Raw genomic sequence first — 24,974 nt, 5'->3', positions numbered from 1 at the left:
CGCACCGATGTGACCACCCCGGGCGTAAATCCGCCGTCCAAAGGGACCCGACCCCAATGCAGCTCTAGAGAGGGTAGGGGAGAAGCCTGTTCGGGCGCCAGATGTTGGGTTAACCGGAGCCGCAGGAGAAGAGCCTCATGCTATCATGGTCAGCAAATCTCGTTTATTTCAGGTAGCATACACACATTTATATCTTCTATAATCAGCTCATACATATTGCAAAAGTTAAGCTCAGGATTGGTGCTCAGACTAAAAGTCAGCTACGCCTCTTTCTACATTTCTTTGTGGTTACATAGTTTGAGTAAGTTTTAGTTTTACCGTGCTTCTCCCTCATATCTTTCAGCTACAAGGTCTTGTTATCGTATAGCAGCTGTGCTCAAGGACATACGAAGCTTACTGCCTTGCTGGTTTTCATGAGAGTGCCTGTGTGCTCAGCAAAGCTCTCTCATGTCTGCGTGACCTTTTGCAGCTAGCCAGTTATCAATCACACTCTCCACACTGGAGTCCCTGGGAGCTCCCGGAGCCCATTGGAACGGCGCAGACTCCATCTGGCTGCTTAACGAGGCTGGTGCCTACCATGGTAAAAACTGAATCAACACAGGAGAGCACCTTACTTGCACAAGTTTGTATCAGGAAAATCCTTTGGAGTATCTGATGTTTGTTTTGGTGGGGTTTTCTTCTTACAGAAAATACTAAAGACAAGAACAAATCTCAAGCCTCATCTCATCAGAAAAATCATCACTCTCAGAAAAAAAACGAGGAAGAAGGTGACACTGCTGCAGACGTGGAAGTGTCTGAGCTGAAGAAATGCAGCCCATTGGGCCCCTGTTTTCCCAGCACCACCCTCCACACAGGGAGGGGAGACCCTCAGAGCTGGTGAACCTGGGGGCGAGGCAGTGGCCGTCACCTGTGCGTCCACTCACGTGGTCACCGAGGGGCTGCTGAGGTCCCTGGCCAGGCAGAGCCTCCTCAGGGAGCAGGACGTGTCCCCAGCCCTGAGGTGGCTGCGGAACCACGTCCCACCATGCCTGCCGGCTGCGCACGTGATGCTCAGGGATGAGACACTGAGGAACGACCTCTTCAGGCTTTACACCCGGCTCAGCCAGGCCAGCAGCGCCTCAGCTGGGCTCTCCAGGGAGCTCGGAGTGCTCAGTTCCATCATGTTGCAGCTACTGGAGGAGCAGGCCCTGTCCAGCACCTTCCACAAGCCTGTGAAATCCCTGTGCCTGTCACCAGCAACGGAAGAGGATGCGGACCAGACAGGTGCCTTGTCTTGTTCTTATCACTCGTTACGAGGCAGTGGTGGGAGGAACTAGGAAATTCCATGGCTTTTTAAATCCAGTTTTAAACCAGTTTACCCATATCCACCCAGGCTCATGGCTTCCCACAGCAGAAGCAGTGTCTTTCTTGGGATGGGGGCAGGGGTGGGTAGCACGGAGCATGGTTACTCTATGAGGTTTTCTGACACTACAACACTCACACTCCTTCTAAGAAACTTCCCTTTCAAGGACTAAACTGGAACAAAAGGTATAAAAGAAATGTAATTCCAAGAGGGAAAACAGTCTGCAAAAAACAGGTCCGTGTGGGCATGGATGCTGATTCCTGTTGCTGGTCAATGATAGCAGCTGACGGGTCAGATTTCAAACTATTTTATTTAACAGGAAACTGGTTTGTTCCCACTTGTGAGCACGATCATTGGCTTGGCATGGGCAAAGCCACTCCAGATTTTCCATCTAGGAAAACTAGTTAGGGAACTATTTTAAAATGTAGTCCTGGAGGTAAACAGCTTGGCCGTTTTTTATTACTGTGTGGAAAGAGAAGAATATCTGTTCTGATTTTTCTCTCATCTTTCTTCCACAGCTGTTTTTGTATTCCTGACTTCCGTTTACAACGGAGACACGTGGCTTGGAGCCCAGGAGCCGGATATGTTACTTACTCATGTCAGATGGGTCTGCACTCGTGCAGGTTATGAATTACAGGATGACTCGGAAACTCAGAAACAAGGAAAAGAAGCTATTATGTCTCTCTGCAAAAAAAATTTGGCTACATCAGGGCATTAATTCAGGGAACTAACACTTCATCTTTAACGTTCTCTGCTCTGCCATCATCACTGTGTGCCATGGAAGCCTCCTGAGCTGCTCTCATACAGACCTGACTTGTTTGGTAAAAAAACCTCAGTATTTTATTACTGTGTGCAAACTTAGGGGAAAGATTTTATTCAGTATCTCTCAGTGGAACATTAAAGCTTCAATTTCTCTTTTCTTGAACAGTCTGAGACAGAATATTACTTATATCATTTTTATTACTGACATTTTTAACTTTTTGTAGAACCAGAGAGACTGTTTGTGGACGTGTGTGTTATTAATATCCATCTTCTCTCCAATATAAGATGGGGAAAAAAAGGCTGCAGAGCTTCCCACAATGGGCTGTAAGTGCAAATGACAAGGAGCCAGAGGTTTAGTCATGACAATTTACTATTTCGAAGAATCTGGCTGATTTCATGATACCAAAACCAGTATGAATAAAAGACTGAACTCGGGAATCATGATGGTCTTCTTGGGTTTAAAAAAACTTTATTGGCTTGGAAAGACATTGATATCAGACCTGGGTTTTTTTATTACCCTTTTTTTTTAATTAAAAAAAAGCCCTCATCCATCACTGCTGCTGTGATGTGCAACAAAAGCCCATCTTCCCTCCACTTGGAACAGGTGAGAGATGGAACTAAACCCCAAAGGATTTTCTGCTTATTGAGTATACGTGCAAAATCTGATAAGCTGTTCTCGAATGTGGCCATGAGGGTAGTTGAACATGCCACCCCACATCTGCAAATATGCAGTGCCAGAACAAGCACCTGTGAAAGGTAAACCAGGATTTATTCAATTGACTCATGACTGCGTCCTGTCCCGGGTCCTTTGCACAAATACTGTACAGGGGAAAACCAGAACTGCAAGTTCCTTGTGATATGCATTGAATTTCCAGGGAAGGGGTAAATAAAAATGAGATGCAAATAAGGGAATTGCTTCTACATTTAAATATTCTTGTCCTAAAGGAGCCATTGGCTCTGTACCAAGACTTGAGTTTAAATTTTCATTTCTTTAAAAACCCCCAAGCCCTTTAAAAGCTACAGTTTGTGTCATGTAGAATTACTAGCAGCTGACATGAGGAAATCTGTGAGCCGAATCTAGCTGAGCTTAGCTAAGTTTAACCAAATCTAGCCAAGTTCAGCCGAACCGAGCCAAGTTTAAGTGAACTGGGCAGCGTGCAGCCAAACTGAGCTGAGCGGCACCGAGCTCAGCCGAGCCCAGCTGCCTGCTCTCATGCCCATTAATTAGCGCGAGTGCAGTCACTGCATGGTGAGGTGCTGCTGGACCCTGTGCCCCTGTTCGTGTCCGTGCGCCGGCTTGCGGGACTCGGCAGCCGGAAAACACCGAGCTCTGCGTGTTTAACGTGAGGCAGCTCCGCTTCCCCGTGCGGCGCCTCGGCCCGGCCCACGCCACCCCCAGGCAGCCGAGCCGAGATTGGCCGAATGCAGCAAGCGGCACCGAGTTCAGCCGACCGAGCCGAGCCACGCCGAACACATAGAGCGGCACCGAGTGCAGCCGAACCGAGCCAAGCTCCGCAGAATGCAGCATCCCGGACAGGGCGGGGTCCGGGCCGGGCTTGGGACAGGGCCGGGGCTCTGTGAGGCACACCCTGGAGGCGGCCGGGGGCAGGGCAGGGGGGTACCAGGGACGCAGCTTCAGGGGCGGGTCTCGGGCTCGGATCAGGTGCACGGGGCCGGGACGAAGTGATTTAATCTATGGAAATCGCTTTGCCAGCCCTTTGCTCACTCTGAGCTCGTTGGAGACAGGAGCCCACTGTCCGGGCTCACAGCCTGGGACAGGACGGGATTCGGCTTCCCCTCCTGTCCCCCCCCTCTACCCCTCATTCCTCTTCCCCGTATTCCCCTCCTTTCTCTCCCTTTTCCCCCTTTCCCTCTCCTCCCCAAAGCCTTTCCCTCCCATTCTGGCCTGCCCTCCTGTCCCCCCTTCTAACCTTCCTTTCTTCTCCCTGTATTCCTGTTCTTTGTCCCCAAAGCACTCCCCTCCTCTCCCCCCCAAACCTGACCCCCCACTTCTTCCTCTCCTGTCCCTACCCCGCTACCCACTTCTATTCCCCCTCTCCCCCATCCACCCGCCTTCTTCCCCCCCACCCTTCTTTTCCCTTCCCCTCCTGCTTCCCAACACACCCTGACAACACCCCCGCTCAACCCTTCTCATCCCTGCTAGCCCTCCTCTCTTCCCGTCATCCCCTTTCTTGCTTCCTCCCGCATCCGTGGGTCTCGGGGCACGGGAGACTAAAGCCCAGAGGGCTGGAGCCTGGCACCCCCCGCCCTCGCTGGAGCCCCCACACGGGGCCGGCCTGCTCTGCGGCTGTCCCCCCATGCAGTTAAAAACACGGCCTGACACACCCGGGGATCTGACTTTCCCCACATCACACTGGGGTGCCCCTGGGGGAGTTGGGGCAGGGGTTAGGGGGGCCCCTTCCTTAGAGAAGGGGGGTCCCGCGGTGGGGGGGCTGAGTGTTAGGGAGGGCCCCTCCTTAGGAGGGGGTCCTGGGCTAGGGGGTTAGGAAGGGCTCCCTCCGGAGGAGGGGGTCCCTGGGTGAGCCCCCTTGGGGGGAGGGGGGTGGGACAGAGGGATGACTTTTTATCCCCTTCAGTCCCAGCCCCTTCCCCTGGGCCCTCTCCTCCGATCGGGGTTCGTCCCGGCCTCCTCCTCAGGACCCCCTTATCCGGTCCGGGGGTGGGAGCAGGGGAAAGCAGAAGGGATCATGTCACTTCTGCAGTGTGAACAGACAAAGTGTCAGCCAAACAACTGAACCCTCCCATCCTGTCCCACCTACCACCCCTCAAAAAATTGTAAATAAAGGGTAATGATTGCTGGGGAATTTCCTTAGGAATTATGAACCTCACACATATGGAATTTTGGAACTGGAATCCCAGTCTCAGCCTTGGGCACCTGCAGGAAAAGAGGGGGGTCCTTATCTATAGCAAGGAAAGCCCAGTGCCCCAGTGTGTGAGGTGCAGACATTGAAGTGTCCAGGGGATGACTGGCAAACCGCTTCTGCCCCTGCCCTCACACTCTGAGTGGCAGAAACCCCAGGTGCGAGCTGTGAGGGTGATGAGGGGGCAGCTCCTGCCGAGGGCTTCTTGCGAGGGGGTCTCCCTCAGTTTACTTTGGCATGGAGCTGCTGGAGGAGAGGGGCTTAGGGTTGGCTACTGGGGGTGTCTCATGGAATGATGGTGGGATTATTGGCTCTGGATGCACTTGGATGTGGGGCATTGCTTAAAGGAGGTGCAAGGGACAAATATTTGTGCCAGGCAACAGCAGTAGGTGAGCCAGTGTAGGTTGGGGGGGGGGTGTCTCCTTTCCCTTTTCAATTTTATCTTGCCAGCCCCCTCCCTGGTGCCCCTAGAAAAAAACATGGGGGTTGTGAGGAAAAAAGAGGTTTAAATTGGGATGAATCCCCCTCCACTTGGGATTTTATTAAATAGTGGTATTTATATGTGGTTTTTATTCAATATTGCATTCTTTGGTGATATATAGTGTTTTGTTGGGAGCTTTTTTGGTATTAATTTTTATGTGTAATTTGGTTTTTGAGTGAAGATAACTTTGTAGATGGGTCTGTTTATATTTGAGGTAGAATTAACTTAAGTAGCTTTTTAACAGACTTCTGTTATGTGTTATTGGGGTTTTGTATATTGTATGTAGGGGTTGAGATTGGGTAGGGTGTTGGGGATTAGGTTGGTTCCTTCTTTCTCTAAAGAATTTTTTCCCCACAAGTTACCAAGGAGACCAAGTGTTGGATACTTGAGAGTACTTAACCGAAACAAAGAGGTGGACAAAGGTGGAAGGGGGAGATAACGCAAGTAAAAGACAAAGCTTGAGGCAACTGCGGGCTTTTCTTTTTCCGGCGTTCGGGGAGACGCGTGTCTGCCGCTCCTTGAGGATCTCAGCGGCCGCAAGGCACGCCGAGCGGAGAACGGCTGTTTCTGGCTGGAGGAGTTTAACTGTGGCCAAAAAAAATCCAGTCCTGGAAAATCTACTATCACCAGTTCGGCCTGAATCCTGAGTTTTGCCGGCCACCCGCGGGGAGCTGGTCCAGGCCCTGCCTCTCCTTCGGTTTTCTTCGGCGCTGCTTGTCTTGCTACGGCGTGACCCTGCACCCTCTGCGCTGCCGGGACATCCTGCCCCTGCCTGCCAGGACACTCTGCCATCCCAGCTACCAGCCCGGGACTTTTCCACTGTTTCAGCTTGGTGCTCTAAAGATCCTGCAGAGACACCGAAACCAAACTGCCCTGGGTCTTGTGAAACAAAGCCCTCAAAGTTCTTAGTACTGTTGTCGTTTGTCATTAATGCTGTAGTTGTTTGGTGGGGGGGGGGGAAGTGTTTTTTTTTTTTTTGTGTTTGTTTGCTTTGTATTACATACTAGTAAAGAACTGCTATTCCTATTTCCCAAATCTTTGCCAAAGAGCCTCTGATTGTAATTTTACCTAGCAGATACTTGTCTTCCCAAACCAAGACAGATTTTGGCGCCCAACGTGGCGCTTGAGGGCACTGAGAAAAGAAAAGGGAAGAGAAATAACAGTTCTTAACTAACCTAGTTCTTTCTTTTGTGTGCGTTAAATATAAAAACCTCATTAGGCTGCATCATGTGGTCTAACTTAGCCTGGTTTGGGTGGCATGTGGTTGTGGCTGTATTCCTTCCATTTAGAGGCCCTTATCTAAACATGAGCCCTATAACTAAGGCTACTGTGACTGTCATCGAGTTTATTTTATGGCTTAATAAGGTGAAAAACTCATGGATTTTTAATTTCCTCTGGAAGGCAGGCACATGGATTCAGGGCTATTGTACACTAACTGTGTGTTTTTGGAGTTACTTTAACAATAGTACCCACTGTAAAGAAATGACACCGGGGGAGGTTTTTTTTTCCCAACCCTTTACCCATCTCTTTAGGTCTGCCCCACCAGTTTTTGAAAGGTTTAAATCCTCTCTGAATGCTAATGATATCATACAATGGCTGGTGCTGCTAATATGCATATTCTATTTAGCATTCAGAGATAAGGGAAGATTGACCTAGATAACCACCCTGATACCTACCCCACAGAATAGGGATAATACCCCAGAGCCTGACTCTGCCCCACAGCCTGCCTCAGAAAGGACCCACCCGGATTGGGTTGAGGTTCTGGTAAAAGAAATGCATGAGATGGGCCAGATACTGAAGGAGTACATTTCCCCAGCTCATGAAAAACCCTCCCCCTGCCCCAAGAAGGCAGAGACTGATGGTGCAGCAGTGGAACCCACAGACGTCACAACTGTCCAAGTTCCAGCTGAACCACAAGAGCAGCCACAGCCAGCAGCAGTCGCCCCTGTGGAAACAAGGAAGTGTAAAGTGAAATCGTCAAATCCTGGTATTAAAGATAAAAAAGGAGGGTCCTCACAGTCCACAGAAGAGCCACAGGCTGAGATCATCACTGAGTCCCTAACATATGAAAGTCTACGTAATCTGCAAAAAGATATTGCACGACGAGGACATGAGGCTTATACAGCCTGGCTACTTCGGGTCTACGACCTTATGGGTACAAGTGTGCAACTGGATAGTGCTGAAGCAAAAAATTTGAGACCCTTGACCCAGGACTCAAGTATAAATCAAGTATTTGTAAGAGAGCAAAGGCCCCTTCCCCTTTGGGAACGACTTCTAATAAGTGTGAGAAAGAAATTTGTCCACAGAGACAGAATGCAAGAGCACAACAATAGAATGCGATGGAAGACCCTTGAGGAAAGAATCCAACAGTTGAGAGAAGTGGCAGTATTGGAAGTACTTTTTGGAAGGACCAGACAGCATGATAATGACCCCGACAAAGTTAAATGCACAGGGCACATGTTATGGAATCTGGCAACTCATAGACCATCTCAATACGCCACATTCATTGCAACAATTAATGCCGAAGATAACCAAGAGACAGTGGGCTCTGTTGCCAACAAGCTCAGAAATTATGAAAGTATGATCAGTGGCCCAATGCAAGCTCATGTCTCTGCGGTGGTGAAAGAACTCAAAGAGGAGATGAGAGAAATGAGAGAGGAGATAAGAAGGAACAGTTCCCATGTAGCACCGGTGCGAGTCACAGGCCCCAGAATCAGAGTCCAACATCCCCCAGCGAGAGAGAGAGAGTACACCCCTCGAGCTGACCTGTGGTTTTATCTGCGGAACCATGAGGAAGACATGAGAGCGTGGCATGGGAAACCTACTTCTGTCCTGGCAGCATGAGTACGTGAGCTCAAGGAGAGAAACACTAACAGAAAGAGTTCCACTAGAATGAAGGTAGCCTCAGCCTCCTATGAGCAAGCTGCCAGGTATTACGAAGGTGGGAATGCTGTGTCAGATTCCCTCGAAAAAACCTCTACCATGTATGTCCAAGAAAAGAATAATAACCAGTGCTAGAGGGGCCCTGCCTCTAGCCAGGAAAAGGCACGGAAAAATCAAGTTTTTTGGACTGTGTAGATTCGATGGCCTGGCACATCAGAGCCACAAAAATATGAAGCTTTGATAGATACTGGGTCGCAGTGTACTCTAATGCCATCGGGACATGTGGAGGCAGAACCAATTTCCATTGCCGGGGTGACAAAGGAATCACAGGAATTGACTCTAGTTGAAGCCGAAGTGAGCCTGACTGAGAAGGAGTAGCAAAAACTTCCGATTGTGACCGGCCCAGAGGCTCCATGTATTCTAGGCATAGACTTCCTCAAGAATAAATATTATAAAGACCCTAAAGGACTCAGATGAGCTTTTGGAATAGCTGCTGTAGAGACAGACAACATTAAGCAGTTGAACACCTTGCCGAAACTATCAGAGAACCCATCTGAAGTAAGACTCCTGAAGGTAGAAGAACAACAAGTACCTGTTGCCACCTCGACAGTGCACCGTCGGCAGTATCAGACAAATCAAGACGCCGTAATCCCCATCCACAAGATGATCCGTGAGCTAGAGAGCCAAGGGGTGGTCAGCAAAACCCACTCACCCTTCAACAGCCCCATCTGGCCTGTGCGCAAGTCTGATGAAAAATAGAGACTGACTGTGGACTATCGTGCATTGAATGAAGTAACTCCACCGCTGAGCGCTGCTGTGCCGGACATGCTAGAACTTCAGTACGAGCTGGAGTCCAAGGCAGCGAGGTGATATGCCACTATTGACATTGCAAATGCATTTTTCTCCATTCCTCTGGCTGCAGAATGCAGGCCTCAGTTTGCTTTCACCTGGAGGGGCGTGCAGTACACCTGGAACCGGCTGCCCCAGGGGTGAAAACACAGCCCCACCATCTGCCATAGGCTGATCCAGGCTGCACTGGAGAAGGGTGAGGCTCCAAAACATCTACAGTACATCGATGACATCATTGTGTAAAGAAAGACTGCAGCTGAAGTGTTCGAGAAAAGAGAAAAGATCATCCAAATTTTGCTGAAAGCCGAGTTTGCCATCAAGAAGAGCAAAGTCAAGAGACCTGCCAGAGAGATCCAGTTCCTGAGAGTAAAGTAGCGAGATAGACGGCAGCAGATCCCCACTGAGGTCATTGATAAGATCACAGCAATGTCTCCACCGACCAGCAAAAAGGAAACACAAGCTTTCCTAGGAGCCATAAGTTTTTGGAGAATGCACATTCCTGAGTACAGTCAAATCGTGAGCCCTCTCTACCTAGTTACCCGCAAGAAGAACGATTTCCACTGAGGCCCAGAACAGCAACAAGCCTTTGCCCAGATCAAGCAAGAAATTGCTCATGCAGTAGCCCTTAGCCCAGTCAGGACGGGACCAAATGTGAAGAATGTGCTTTATTCTGCAGCCGGGGACAATAGTTTGTCCTGAAGCCTTTGGCAGAAAATGCCAGGGGAGACCCGAGGCCGACCACTGGGATTCTGGAGTCAAAGTTACAAAGGATCTGAAGCCAACTACACTCCCACAGAGAAGGAGATCTTGGCCGCCTATAAAAGAGTTCAAGTCGCCTCAGAAGTGATTGGCACAGAAGTACAACTCCTCTTGGCACCCCAACTACCAGTGCTGGGGTGGATGTTTAAAGGAAAGGCTCCCTCCACGCACCATGCCACCGATGCCACATAGAGCAAATGGACTGCCCTCATAACACAGCGTGCCCGTATTGGAAACCCAAATCGCCCTGAGATTTTGGAAATAATTACAAACTAGCCAGAAAAAGAAAACTTCAATCTCACGAACAAAGAAGAGCAAGAACAAGTGACACGAGCTAAAGAAGCTCCTCCGTACAACCAACTGCCAGCAGAAGAAACACACTACGCTCTTTTCACTGACGGTTCCTGTCGCATCGTGAGAATGAACCGTAAGTAGAAAGCAGCCGTATGGAGCCCCACACGACAGGTTGCAGAAGCCACTGAAAGAGAAGGGGGATCAAGTCAGCTTGCTGAACTCAAAGCTGTTCAATTAGCCCTTGACATTGCTAAAAGAAAGAAGTGGCCAAAAGTCTACCTCTACACTGATTCGTGGATGGTAGCCAATGCTCTTTGGGGCTGGCTGGAAAGGTGGAAAAAAGCCAACTGGCAGTGTAAAGAAAAACCAATCTGGGCTGCTGATGAATGAAAAGACGTTGCCACTCGTGTAGAGAAGCTGCCTGTGAAAGTCCGCCATGTAAATGCCCATGTTCCCAAGAATCGGGCTAATGAAGAACACCAAAACAACAAGCAGGTAGATCAGGCTGCCAAGATAGAAGTGTCAAAAATAGATTTAGATTGGCAACACACGAAAAAGTTGTTCCTAGCCCAATGGGCCCATGATGCCTCGGGTCATCAGGGCAGAAATGCCACCTAGAAGTAGGCCCGAGACCGAGGAGTGGATTTAACCATAGACAGTATTTCTCAAGTTATCCATGACTGTGAGACATGTGCTGCAATCAAGCAAGCCAAGCGAGTGAAGCCCTTATGGTATAGTGAGCAGTAGTCCAAATATAAATATGGAGAAGCCCGGCAAATTGACTACATCACCCTTCCCCAAACCCGCCAGGGCAAGCGTTATGTGCTAACCATAGTGGAAGCCACCACTGGATAGCTAGAGACCTACCCTGTGCCTCATGCTACTGCCCGGAACACCATCCTAGGCCTAGAAAAACAAGTCCTGTGGAGACATGGCACCCCTGAGAAAATCGAGTCGGACAATGAGACTCATTTCAAGAATAGTCTTATAAGCACCTGGGCTAAAGAACATGGCATTGAATAGGTGTACCATATTCCTTATCATGCACCAGCAGCCGGGAAAGTTGAACGGTGCAATGGCCTGCTTAAAACTACCTTGAAGGCACTGGGTGGGGGAACCTTCAAAAATTAAGATATTAATTTAGCAAAAGCCACCTGGTTGGTGAACACTCGAGGTTCCACCAACCGAGCAAGTCCTGCCCAATGTGAGCCCTTGCAAAAAACAGACGGAGATAAAGTTCCAGTAGTACACATGAGAAGTATGCTAAAAAAAACTGTTTGGATTAATCCTGCCTCCAGCAAAGACAATCCCATCCGTGGGGTTGTCTTCGCTCAGAGACCAGGCTGCACCTGCTAGGTAATGCAAAAGAATGGAGAGACCCGATGCATACCTCAAGGAGACCTTGTTTTAAGGTGAACTACCCATGACAATGTGGCTGTATCCATATTTGCATATATATATGTATTTTTAACAGTTAAAACTCAATGTAATATGTTGGTATAGGAAAAAAATTCGGGGTGGATAATGTTGGGGGTTAGGTTTGTTCCTTCTTTCTCTAAAGAATTTTTTCCCCACAAGTTACCAAGGAGACCAAGTGTTAGATACTTGAGAGTACTTAACCGAAACAAAGAGGTGGACAAAGGTAGAAGGGGGAGATAACGCAAGTAAAAGACAAAGCTTGAGGCAACTGTGGGCTTTTCTTTTTCCGGCCTTCGGGGAGACGTGTGTCTGCCGCTCCTAGAAGATCTCAGCGGCCGCAAGGCATGCCGAGCGGAGCACGGCTGTTGCTGGCTGGAGGAGTTTGACTGTGGCCAAAAAAATCCAGTCCTGGAAAATCTACTATCACCAGTTCGGCCTGAATCCTGAGTTTTGCCGGCCACCCGCGGGGAGCTGGTCCAGGCCCTGCCTCTCCTTCGGTTTTCTTCGGCGCTGCTCGTCTTGCTACAGCGTGACCCTGCACTCCCTGCGCTGCCGGGACATCCTGCCCCTGCCTGCCGGGACACTCTGCCATCCCAGCTACCAGCCCGGAACTTTTCCACTGTTTCAGCTTGGTGCTCTAAAGATCCTGCAGAGACACCGAAACCAAACTGCCCTGGGTCTTGTGAAACAAAGCCCTCAAAGTTCTTAGTACTGTTGTCGTTTGTCATTAATGCTGTAGTTGTTTGGTAGGGGGGGGAGGTTTGGTTTTTTTTTTTTTGTGTTTGTTTGCTTTGTATTACATACTAGTAAAGAACTGCTATTCCTATTTCCCAAATCTTTGCCAAAGAGCCTCTGATTGTAATTTTACCTAGCAAATACCTGTCTTCCCAAACCAAGACATAGGGCTAGCTTGGCTGGTGGAGGTTTGGGTGTTTTGTTAGATGCAGTTTTTTAATTTTTGAAATTTTTTTTCTGTTAAGTGGTTTTAAAGTGGTTCTTAATAACTTACTGTGTAGGGGGTTTTTTTCTGTTTGTTTGTAGATGGTGTATGATAAGGGATATGGTCTATTTATTAAATGTTATTTTTCTTAGTACAAGTGTTGATCAGGTTGGTTCTGAACTGAGTTTAGTTGAATTTTTGTTTTGGTGGGCTATTATATTTTTAAAGCCTATGTTTTCTAAAGTTTACAATAGTGTAATTGGGCCGTAATGCGAGGTATAGGGTAGGCTTTTAATTATTTAGTGGTGGTTTTTATTATGCTCTGTAATGTTTGTTTTGGTGAGTTTGAGGTAGTGTGATGTAATTAATCTGTTAGGATATTTTAATATTTAAAATTGGATTATTTTTTATTGTAGTATAGGGGTTTATTTATTTGCCTTGTTTGATTTCAGTGTATGTTTTATAGTTCTGGACAATTTGGGAGCTATTGTTTATGGTTAAACTGATCTTTTGGGTTTTTGAGTATATATAGGTGGTATTTTTGTTTTGATGGTTTGAGTTATTATGGGTTTATTGATTTAGGAATAATTTTCTGGTGTTGTTAATTTAAGTTTATTTGTGATATTATTATTTTTGCAGTTTGTTTGTTGTTCTAGTGTTTTATATAAAAGTTGCATTTTTGGGAACGTGGGTATTGATACAGTGCATTTTTCAGGTAGTTATTTGGGGTAGTGATATTCTTTTATTTTTTAGTAGTTAAGATTTTTTCATATTAATTAGTTTGGTTTTTTAGTTAAATTTATAGAGTTTTGGCTATTATTTATGAGATAGTGTAGGTTATTCCTTTTAGTCAGGTTTAGGGACAGTTATACAATTTTGAGTTTAGTAAGTTGGTTTATCTTTTTTACTAGTTTTTGTGATTTGTTGAGTGGGATTTTATATAGTTGTTTTTTATGTTTGATCCATTTTCATGATGTGATAAGAACTATTAGTGAAAAGAGTTAGTGTGGCTTGTTTGCTGGTAGCTTGTAGTATGGTGGAGTTTTTTAGTCTGTGCTTGTCGTGACTACAGTTGACCACATAAAACACACCATAAGCGACGCTTGGTGTTGCAACAGCAAACGAGGCTTCAGCAATCGCAACTGCTTGTGCACCAATTACTGCTCCTTTTGCCCACTTCACATTGTCTGCTGATATCCTGTTTTGTTTTCTGAAAGACAAAGAACAGTGATACCTCTGGCAAGGCTGGAGGTGTCTTTTTCTGCTGCTCCATCCCAGAGGGGTTTTCTGTATTGCTGCTGTTGGCATCGTAGTGCTCAATTGTGAGGAACATCACCTGTGTAAGCCAAATCCTAGGAAAAAACCCCAAACAAAACAACCGAGTCTGCCTTTTGTGTGAGAAATTGCATTCCAGCCAAGAAAATATCACCGGGCCCAGGGCACAGGAGGGTTCCTTCCCATTTGATGGGAAGAGTGCACAAACCAAGCACCAAACGGGCCTGGCAGGAGCCTGTTAGGGGTCAGCATTAGCAGCGGGAAGGGTGGCCAGAGGGGCTCAGGCAGGGCTTGGGCTGGGTCTGACCTGTAGTGGCCACATGTGCTTTTTCCTTGCTAAGGTGGGCAAAGGCAAATCTGACAACTGAGTGTGTGCTTGAGACTCTCACTCAGCTGTCTGAGAATCTGTCTAAAAAATGGAAGCAAGCTTAGGTTTAGTTTGGTGTACAGCACTTAAAAGTGGTCCAAAATATTCTTCAATAACTGTATCCGGAAGAAGGGCTCCACGCCAGAGTTGTTTTGTGCAAGCATTGTTCTTATAGACGGTGGTTGTTCATCTGGACTGGTTTTATTATCTCTGTTTTTTTCTGAAGTTCCCATTTATTTTGCTATATTGCTGTGGATGTTCACCCTCGTACTCTGGACAGAGGTTTGGGGATTTTTTTCTTCATTCCACAGCTATAATTTTTTTTTTTTTTTCCCCATGGCAGTAAAATTCTCTAAAGCACTAAGCTGGCTGCAGAGTGGCATTTTCTGGGAGAGAGTAATGCTGCTTCTCCCAGCCAGCGCTGCACTGTTCTTGGTGTCTTGGTGCAGTTTTTCAGTGTATCTCTTTGCCCCAGAATCCATGGCTGTCTCTCAGGGTTCTGAAGGAGTGCTGTATTTGGATTTTTGGCTTCAGAGTGGGACGTGCAGGATCTGAACAGTGGCATCTCGGCTCTATTCTAGGAACCCTAGAAAAGCAAGCTCTTATTCATGAGGAACCACTAACTCTTGAAAGTCGAGCTGTCTTGCAAGAGGTGCTGCAAAGGGTGAGATTTAACCTCATATTATTCTTTGTTAAAATCAGCTCTGTGAAACTTTAATAGGCTTCAACAGTTTTGCAGAACAGCTGATTTCAGCTAGAGCAATTCAGTGCATTGTAACATGCACTGGTCCGCTTCATGTAATCGGTCTCTTGTGTTATGCAAGATCTTCAGCAACTTTTCCTTCAATTTGCTTGGTAATTAGCATTTTGTGTTTATCAAGCACAGCATTAGGTTCCTATTTACGTGTCAGTAATTTGATATGTTATTCCTAGTTAGTTCTGATTCACTTCACCAGATCTTGACTTAACTTTGAGTCACGTTTCTTCTGCCTGTTTTGCAAATAGACTTAATGCTTTTCCTGTAACTTTGTATTGAAATATTAATCATAAACTAATCATGATAAATCAAGTTGATTTTTTGGTCTACTAAAATCTTGTGACTACCTTGCAGGTAGGAAGAGTTGGGACCAAACAGTGTAAGGAAGTTGACTGTAGAAGCTGCAGATTGTCCAGCAAAAGCTGAGTGTGCGGCTGTGACACTTAGCAAGGCTGGAAAGAGTTCCTGTGTGGACAGTGAATGTTAGAGTCAGCTGAGCTTTCAAGGTATGAATGTAGCAAGGAAAGGATCAAATGAAAAGCATTGGTGACGTGAGATTGTATTTGAGCCCCTTCCGACGACCACACGTGCTCTTGGTTTTGTCAAATTCTGTGTGTAACCAAGTACAGTAGTTTCCCTGGTTATTTTGCAGGTAGATACAATACTCCAAGCTCTGGAGACAAGACTGACGACTATTGAGTCATTTGTGGTTGGTCTGCATGGGCAGGTCTGAGAGGAAATACGTGTTGAACGGCAGGAGAACGGCGAATGTGAAACTTGGCCCCGTAATCCTCTGGCATCTGTGGGAATGTTGCAGAGGTCATGAAAGAGCCGAAAGCCATGGGTGGTCTGTGCTGCACGGGAGCAGCGCTGACCAAGGCTGTGTCCCAGCCAAGGAGATCCCCTTGTGTCCCTTGAGAGGGTACCCCAGGGGTTTTGTTCTTAATAAAGACTTCTGAGGAGTAGATCTGTAGACTTCTGGTTTAATGGAAGTATTTATTGAAATTTTTGTCTCTGAAAGCAAAGCGTTTATCTCCTGACTTCCCTGCTATTCAGTATCTACTGAACTGGGCGTGCATTTTCCTAAGCTAATGAGAAACCTCCCTGTGATTCTGTAATTTGCAAAGGAGCAGCATTAAGTTGCTTTTTCTTGTCTCCATAGCTTTAGCTTGATTTGTGTTCAAAGACAGGAATGACTCAAGAACTGTATGTGGTGACTTGTTAGTTTGGTGGGGTCTTTTTGGGCTAAAATATGATCTAAGAAAAGGCTTTTTTGCAGCATTAGATAAATGCTTTTGCATGAGGTGTTGAAGATCAGTTGTTTGACAACTTCAAAGGGAGGCAAACCAAACCAGGCTGATGGCCACACTCCTTTAAGCAAGGCTTGGTATATATTTGAGCAATTATTTCAGCAGGTTTTTTGATGTGAATGCAGCTATTTTGGGTGAGTTTGCTTTTCTGTGCATCCAACTAATTGTCAGTGTTTCTCCTACCGATCGAGTGTTCCACCTAGTGTTTTTCAATAAAAGCAAGCAGTTGTATTAAGCAAGAATAATCTCAAAAAGGTTTCTGGGTTGTTTGTTTTTTTTTTGTTTTGTTTTGTTTTTGTTTTGTTACCCAACACTACTTAGCTTTACTACTGTGAGTTTTAAAGTCTTCTCCAAAAACTTGGAATGAATTTGCCCATTCTGCCTCACTGGTAGGCACTGTATCTCTTAGGCCAGTGAAGATGGAGGTGAGAAGCTTTTCTGTTTTGATGTAGTGCTCCAATTCAGTCCATAGTGATGGTCTCAGATCCTTTTTTGGTCAGGTAACTAAAACATTTTGTTATTGACTTACCTGCAAGCCAGAGGAGCTTACATTACTTGAGTGTAATTTGTGAGGCAGTTTCTGCTCTAACAAGTTTTTGAATGCTGCTCAACAGCAACAGACCTCATTCTGGATGTTTCAAGGTGAGAGAGGAGATGGTCACATCCCAGGAGCCTGATTTTGGAATGCTTTATGGATTTGGCGAAGTAGCTTTTATTCTGGGGTTTCCATAGTCTGCCCATGGCAGGTCCAGCCTGTGCTTGAACTTGGCGCCCTCAGTCCACAGGGAAACGGGCCTTTGGGGAAGTTCTTCCAGCTCTACCTAATGCTTTATGAATGATGATGATTTTATGCAAGTAGGCGGCTCATTCTGACCCATTTTCTTTTCTCTCCTTGCAGACTGTACCTGCTGAAAGGCTGAGGTGGGACCAGGATCTGCAAAATCTCTGACTCTCCGTGTCTTCCTGAGGCTGAAGCCATGTTTATTGGCAACGATGACATAGTGGAAGATGCTAAAGATTGAAAACTTTGGCTTTTTCCCCCTGAATCCCTAGACATTGTCTGCAGCTGTGGCCTGTATATGTCTTAAAAGAGTTTCCGGGCTTAAAAAGGTTTTTACATTCTGCAGTAGTTATCTATAACTCAATTTAAAAAGAATCATGCTATATCAATGTGGTGTTAATTACTCTGAGTTGGTTAATTAAAGCAAATCACTGATAAGGGGTTTGAGCAACCCTGGGATGGCCCTTGGAGCTGGCAGCTCTTATTTAATTTCTCTTTATTCCTTTAATGTCTTTCAATTACTTCTTAAGCAATTACTGCAATTAGGATATACAATAAGGACAACAGTATTTCTGCCCTGCTGGATTGGGAAATTCAAGCCCAGTTCCTTGGAGAGATTGAGGGGATGGGGAGCTGAGCCTCAGGTGTGGTTTTGACAGTGGGAATTTGGTGAGGAAGAAAAGAGAAATTCCTCGAGAAAGTGGTTAATGCCAGTTCTGCTGGTTTTGGCTGCTCCTACCCCAAAAAAACCCCATCCTGTTTAAACGGGACTTGGAGAAGCAGCAGGATGTGCCGAGGGACCTGTGCTGGGACCCCCAAACACTGGTCAGGGATGCTGGGAAACGCCAGCTTCACAGGAACACTACAGAGGGGCTGTGCTGGGACCTCTCAAATTGCAGTCAGAGATACTGGGTACTGCTGTACCTTTGGGACACTACTGAGAGGCTCCACTGCCTGAGCCAGAGAGTTCTCCCATTATTTTCTGTCATGCTTAGAATCTGGCACGTCATTATAGCCCCACAAGCTGAAAATCCCATCTGATCAGTTGGAGTCACAGACGATTACACAGAAGCCAGTCTGGGAGAGGAAGTGAGCTGTTGCATAAATTTATTTTTCCCAATGCGTCTTGAATTTATACCACAATCTCTCATCTCTCCTCAGACCCCATATCCTTGAGTTTTGAGTTTTCTCATAAAGAATTTTCTCCCTACGCTGGACAACAATTCCTAGGCACCGCGGGGAGCGGTGGGGTTTGGGGGGTCCTGGTACCAGCACGGGTGTTGCCTGCACCCTGGCCCGTTCCAGACAGCACAAAGAAATCGCCACCGCCGTCCTCTCGTGCCCAGAGCTCCGGCAGGACCCCAGCGCAGCACCGGCTGCAGGCGGAGCAGGAGAGGCTCGTGCCGTCCGCAGTGATCCTGATCCCTGGCTCTGAGACCCACAGCCCGCCCACAGCGGGAGAGGCGGCACCGCTCGGAAGGTCGTACAGCCGCCGAGAACACTAGGTGAGGCCAACAGATGCTTTCTCGCTTCCCAGGCTAAGAGAAGCACTTTCCGTGCTGGAAAGAGCTTCTCTGCAGCAAATGCTGCTTGTTTACTTTAGGACAGAAGGTGCTCCTAGAACAAAAGAACAAAAGACTAGAACAAAACTCCTATACGTTCATTGACTTTCCAGAGCCCTGTTGATTTGCCCAAGCAATCCCCTGCTTAATGGAAACATGCATCTCCCTACTGCCCTTGTATCAAGGGTCGGCAGGGGAGAAGATCCCACTTCAGGCTCCCACAACCCATCTCCAGGTTTCTCTCTAAGCCCTCCCGGTGTAGCAATGTGTCTGAATAACTTGGGCCATTTCCTGTATCAGCCAAACTGTTTGTAGTGAAGATGACACCTGCAGTCTTCTTTTCCAGAGTTCGCAGGAATTCATCAAGGCTACAGGAACAACAACAGCTCTAAAAATAAGAGCCTAGGAAAGCCTCTCCAAGAAATGCAAAACTCAGATAGGAGACACATAGCACGGTGATGGACACTTAACCAATTAAGTGCCCTGAAAGATGTGTGCGTGCGTTCCTGCCTTCCTGCCTGCCCGCCTGATGGAGAAATAACTTAGCCGACCGAGAGAGACACCTGTACCCATGAAGAGTAGTGCTAGAAACTGGAACTGTAGCTTTATGTACACAAGAAAGTAGCTGCTGTTAGAAGCATGTTGTTTCCTTAATTTCAGCAGCCCATTTTCCCCCTGTATCCCTGTGGCTACCTGCTCCCACTGCAGAACAGAACCAGCACCCAGCCAGCAGCTCCTCAGTCCTGGCAGGTCAGCGGCACTTCCAGGAGCACACCAGGCTGGCAGCAAACTGCCCAAAGGGCACTCAGCCCTAGACCCTTCAAACCCTCCAAAGTAGCTTGGCCAGGGGGCAGGGTCAGCACCAAAGACACAGACACCAACCTCAGGAGCTCAGGGTCTTTGGAGACAGCTCAGAGCAGCCAAGAACCTCCCAAGGAGAAGCTCAGCAATGCTCCCCAGCACTGCTACCCAAGGTGACCTACAGGGACTGAGATCCAGCACCAGGGACCCTGAGCCTTACCCCCAGCAGCTGGGAATCCCCTGTCACAACCCAGCCCTGGAGAGCCCCCCCAGAACTGGCAATTCCCGCGGGTGCGTCCGCCCGCAGGCCAAGAGGCTCCGGCTGTGCCGGGACAGGGCCCAGGTCGGGAAAATGCTGCAATAAACAGGCGCACACAACTCCCACGGTGGGAACAGCTGGGCTCAGCCTCCTCCGGCGTCGCACCAAAGCCGGGCCAGGGCTTCAGGAGCAATGCAGGAGCTGCCTTTGGCCCCGCTCCTCCCAACAAGGCCACAGGACTCATCTCAGGGCCCTGTCCGGCCTCTGAACACAGAAAGGTCAAGCCATGTTTCACTAATGAGCACGGACCTAGCCCAGAACACTAATGATCCTGGCTACCGCACTGCCGACAGGATACAAACACAACATCTGGGTTGAAGGCTCACCCAGAGGTCAGCTTTGCCTCAAGACTCTGCTTCAGGCCTCAGGCCTTCAGGAAGTCCCAAGCTGCTTGAACCTCTGCGCAAAGCCTGCTCCCATCTCCTGTGGAACCTCACAGATCAGGCAGCACTTCCTCGGCCCACTCCTGAGGCTATTTAGCCTGCCAGCAAAGAGCAGGGGCTGACCTGGGAATGACAGAAGGCAGGGAGGGGAAAGGACCCTTTTGCTTCCATCCAGAAAGCCAAAGGCCGTCAAAAAACCCTCTGGTGAACACCTGAGCAGCACCAGGAGATGAAAGGCCTGGCACTCCTGACTCCCAGAGCTCCCAGGCCTGCCTTGCCCCTCACCTTCAGCCCCCGTCTTGGACAGCAAGGCAATCCCAGGGACAGAAATCCAGGCTCCTGCTGCTCCTGGACGGAGGCACCCAACAGCTCTGTGCTGACTGAACATGGCAGCAAAATCAGGATGCTGCTCTTCCTTGGGCAAAACTCCAGCCACTAAAAAGCTGGAATGCAGGACAACCCTGCCTCTCCACCGGGGCACTTGGATCCAGCCCTACTGACACATGGACATTTGAGACAGGAATCCATAACCCTCCGTGAAATCACAGCACAGCCTCCAGGTGTTTTCCTGTTGGTGTCCTCACTTACCTGGCATAGGCTTCTTCCAAGGCTTTGCAGACACTTTGCCTCTAGCCAAAAAGATTAACATCGCCTTCTTTCCAGCTTTCAAGAAGTCACAGCAAGTCATCCTGGTCCCATGTTCCACATCAGATTCTCCTGTAAAAAGAAAGATATTTTTTCTGTTCAGATCCTTTCTCAAGCTATCAAGAAAACCAGGATCCCACATGCACTCCCAGAAATTCTCTCAACACCATTTGCTGCTTCTGTCTCTGCCAGGGCACCAACAAGTCCTGGGACACTTCTTGTTCCCTGCTGGCCAGTGACCATGAGCGATAAAAGAAGGCACCAGTATTGCTGCTAATTTTACAGCCACAGGCTTTGAACTTTCCACAAGTTAAAAGCAGAAGCAGACACTCCTCATCGGGCTCGAGTTCTCGGTTCCTGGCCCAGGAGACGCGCGGCCGCAGCTGCTCGAGCTTCTCTACCACTGCAGAGCACACCGAACACGGCAGGCGCACGGCAGGTGACGAACAAGCGACTTCTCCAATCCCGGCCCCGGAGAGGCGTGGCCGCCGCTCCTCGAGCTCCTCCGCCTCTGCACAGCGCTGCACGCACGGCAGGAGCACCGGAAGTGACGAAACAGCGAGGCCACGCTTCCCGGCCCGGGAGATGCGTGTCTGCCGCTCCTCGAGGATCTCAGCCGCCGCAAAGCACGCCGAGCAGGTAAGCGCACTGCAGATAATGAATAAGTGAAATCTTGCTTCCCAGCCCCGAAAATGCACTTTCGGTGCTGGAGGAGCTTCTCTGCTTCTGGAGAGCTCGGAAACCACACCTAGCCGCTGTTCGCAGCCAGCCTGCGGCGTGCCGCCGTAGAAAGCACTAGGCGCTGCCAAAAGCCGCTTTCTCGCTTCCCAGGCTAGGAGAAGCACCTTCCGTGCTGCAAACAGCTTCTCTGCTTGTGGAGAGCTCGGAAACCGCGCCTAGCCGCTGTTCGCAGCCAGCCTGCAGCGTACAGCCTCCGAGAGCACTAGGCGCGGCCAAAAGGCGCTTTCTCGCTTCCCAGGCTAAGAGAAGCACTTTCCGTGCTGCAAACAGCTTCTCAGCTTCTGAAGAGCTCAGAAACCGCGGCGAGCCGCTGCTCGCAGCCAGCCTGCAGCGTGCAGCCTCTGAGAGCAGTAGGCGCGGCCAAAAGGCGCTGTCTCGCTTCCCAGGCTAAGAGAAGCGTTTTCCGTGCTGCAAACAGCTTCTCTGCTTGTGGAGAACTCAGAAACCGCGCCGAGAGGCTGCTCGCAGCCAGCCTGCAGCGTGCAGCCTCCGACAGCACTATGCGCGGCCAAAAGACGCTTTCTCGTTTCCCAGGCTAAGAGAAGCACTTTCCGTGCTGCAAACAGCTTCTCTGCTTGTGGAGAGCTCGAAACCGCGCCTAGCCGCTGTTCGCGGCCAGCCTGCCGCGTACCGCTGGAGAAAGCACTAGGCGTGGCCAAAAGGCGCTTTCTCACTTCCCAGGCTAGGAGAAGCACTTTCCGTGCTGCAAACAGCTTCTCTGCCTGTGGAGAGCTCGGAAACAGCGTTTAACGCTGTTCCAAGCCTGCCTGCGAGCGAACCGGCGGAGAGTGCACTGGGCGCGGCCAAACGGCGTTTTCTCGCTTCCCAGGCTAGGAGAAGCACTTTCCGTGCTGCAAACAGCTTCTCTGCCTGTGGAGAGCTCGGAAACAGCGTTTAACGCTGTTCCAAGCCTGCCTGCAAGCGAACCGGCGGAGAGTGCACTGGGCGCGGCCAAACGGCGTTTTCTCGCTTCCCAGGCTAGGAGAAGCACTTTCCGTGCTGCAAACAGCTTCTCTGCCTGTGGAGAGCTCGGAAACAGCGTTTAACGCTGTTCCAAGCCTGCCTGCAAGCGAACCGCCGGAGAGTGCACTGGGCGCGGCCAAACGGCGTTTTCTCGCTTCCCAGGCTAGGAGAAGCACTTTCCGTGCTGCAAACAGCTTCTCTGCCTGTGGAGAGCTCGGAAACAGCGTTTAACGCTGTTCCAAGCCTGCCTGCAAGCGAACCGGCGGAGAGTGCACTGGGCGCGGCCAAACGGCGTTTTCTCGCTTCCCAGGCTAGGAGAAGCACTTTCCGTGCTGCAAACAGCTTCTCTGCCTGTGGAGAGCTCGGAAACAGCGTTTAACGCTGTTCCAAGCCTGCCTGCGAGCGAACCGGCGGAGAGTGCACTGGGCGCGGCCAAACGGCGTTTTCTCGCTTCCCAGGCTAGGAGAAGCACTTTCCGTGCTGCAACCAGCTTCTCTGCCTGTGGAGAGCTCGGAAACAGCGTTTAACGCTGTTCCAAGCCTGCCTGCGAGCGAACCGGCGGAGAGTGCACTGGGCGCGGCCAAACGGCGTTTTCTCGCTTCCCAGGCTAGGAGAAGCACTTTCCGTGCTGCAACCAGCTTCTCTGCCTGTGGAGAGCTCGGAAACAGCGTTTAACGCTGTTCCAAGCCTGCCTGCGAGCGAACCGGCGGAGAGTGCACTGGGCGCGGCCAAACGGCGTTTTCTCGCTTCCCAGGCTAGGAGAAGCACTTTCCGTGCTGCAAACAGCTTCTCTGCCTGTGGAGAGCTCGGAAACAGCGTTTAACGCTGTTCCAAGCCTGCCTGCGAGCGAACCGGCGGAGAGTGCACTGGGCGCGGCCAAACGGCGTTTTCTCGCTTCCCAGGCTAGGAGAAGCACTTTCCGTGCTGCAAACAGCTTCTCTGCCTGTGGAGAGCTCGGAAACAGCGTTTAACGCTGTTCCAAGCCTGCCTGCAAGCGAACCGCCGGAGAGTGCACTGGGCGCGGCCAAACGGCGTTTTCCTCGCTTCCCAGGCTAGGAGAAGCACTTTCCGTGCTGCAAACAGCTTCTCTGCCTGTGGAGAGCTCGGAAACAGCGTTTAACGCTGTTCCAAGCCTGCCTGAAAGCGAACCGCCGGAGAGTGCACTAGACGCGGCCAAACGGCGTTTTCCTCGCTTCCCAGGCTAGGAGAAGCACTTTCCGTGCTGCAAACAGCTTCTCTGCCTGTGGAGAGCTCGGAAACAGCGTTTAACGCTGTTCCAAGCCTGCCTGCGAGCGAACCGGCGGAGAGTGCACTGGGCGCGGCCAAACGGCGTTTTCTCTCGCTTCCCAGGCTAGGAGAAGCACTTTCCGTGCTGCAAACAGCTTCTCTGCCTGTGGAGAGCTCGGAAACAGCGTTTAACGCTGTTCCAAGCCTGCCTGCAAGCGAACCGGCGGAGAGTGCACTGGGCGCGGCCAAACGGCGTTTTCCTCGCTTCCCAGGCTAGGAGAAGCACTTTCCGTGCTGCAAACAGCTTCTCTGCCTGTGGAGAGCTCGGAAACAGCGTTTAACGCTGTTCCAAGCCTGCCTGCAAGCGAACCGCCGGAGAGTGCACTGGGCGCGGCCAAACGGCGTTTTCTCGCTTCCCAGGCTAGGAGAAGCGTTTTCCGTGCTGCAAACAGCTTCTCTGCCTGTGGAGAGCTCGGAAACAGCGTTTAACGCTGCTCCAAGCCTGCCTGCGAGCGAACCGGCGGAGAGTGCACTGGGCGCGGCCAAACGGCGTTTTCCTCGCTTCCCAGGCTAGGAGAAGCACTTTCCGTGCTGCAAACAGCTTCTCTGCCTGTGGAGAGCTCGGAAACAGCGTTTAACGCTGTTCCAAGCCTGCCTGCCAGCGAACCGGCGGAGAGTGCACTGGGCGCGGCCAAACGGCGTTTTCTCGCTTCCCAGGCTAGGAGAAGCACTTTCCGTGCTGCAAACAGCTTCTCTGCCTGTGGAGAGCTCGGAAACAGCGTTTAACGCTGTTCCAAGCCTGCCTGCAAGCGAACCGCCGGAGAGTGCACTGGGCGCGGCCAAACGGCGTTTTCTCGCTTCCCAGGCTAGGAGAAGCACTTTCCGTGCTGCAAACAGCTTCTCTGCCTGTGGAGAGCTCGGAAACAGCGTTTAACGCTGTTCCAAGCCTGCCTGCGAGCGAACCGCCGGAGAGTGCACTGGGCGCGGCCAAACGGCGTTTTCCTCGCTTCCCAGGCTAGGAGAAGCACTTTCCGTGCTGCAAACAGCTTCTCTGCCTGTGGAGAGCTCGGAAACAGCGTTTAACGCTGTTCCAAGCCTGCCTGCAAGCGAACCGGCGGAGAGTGCACTGGGCGCGGCCAAACGGCGTTTTCTCGCTTCCCAGGCTAGGAGAAGCACTTTCCGTGCTGCAAACAGCTTCTCTGCCTCTGGAGAGCTCGGAAACAGCGTTTAAC

General features: G+C 49.6%; 1 long non-coding RNA gene across 1 annotated transcript; it reads right to left on the bottom strand.

Moving 5' to 3' along the window:
* Positions 1 to 18,206: 18,206 nt before the first annotated feature.
* Positions 18,207 to 21,206, bottom strand: LOC136304816 (uncharacterized). Its single transcript, XR_010724836.1, has 3 exons — positions 20,979 to 21,206; positions 20,755 to 20,883; positions 18,207 to 18,718 (listed from the first exon to the last, which is right to left on the bottom strand). It is a non-coding gene; the product is annotated as an uncharacterized lncRNA (long non-coding RNA).
* Between the last annotated feature and the right edge of the window lie 3,768 nt (positions 21,207 to 24,974).

This window comes from Chamaea fasciata, unplaced genomic scaffold (assembly GCF_029207755.1).
Source record: "Chamaea fasciata isolate MVZ Bird 193981 ecotype frontalis unplaced genomic scaffold, bChaFas1.0.hap1 SCAF_189, whole genome shotgun sequence".
Taxonomy (NCBI): Eukaryota; Metazoa; Chordata; class Aves; order Passeriformes; family Sylviidae; genus Chamaea; species Chamaea fasciata.
The sequence above is the reverse complement of the archived record's forward strand: the minus strand, read 5'-3'. Positions and strand labels throughout refer to the sequence as shown.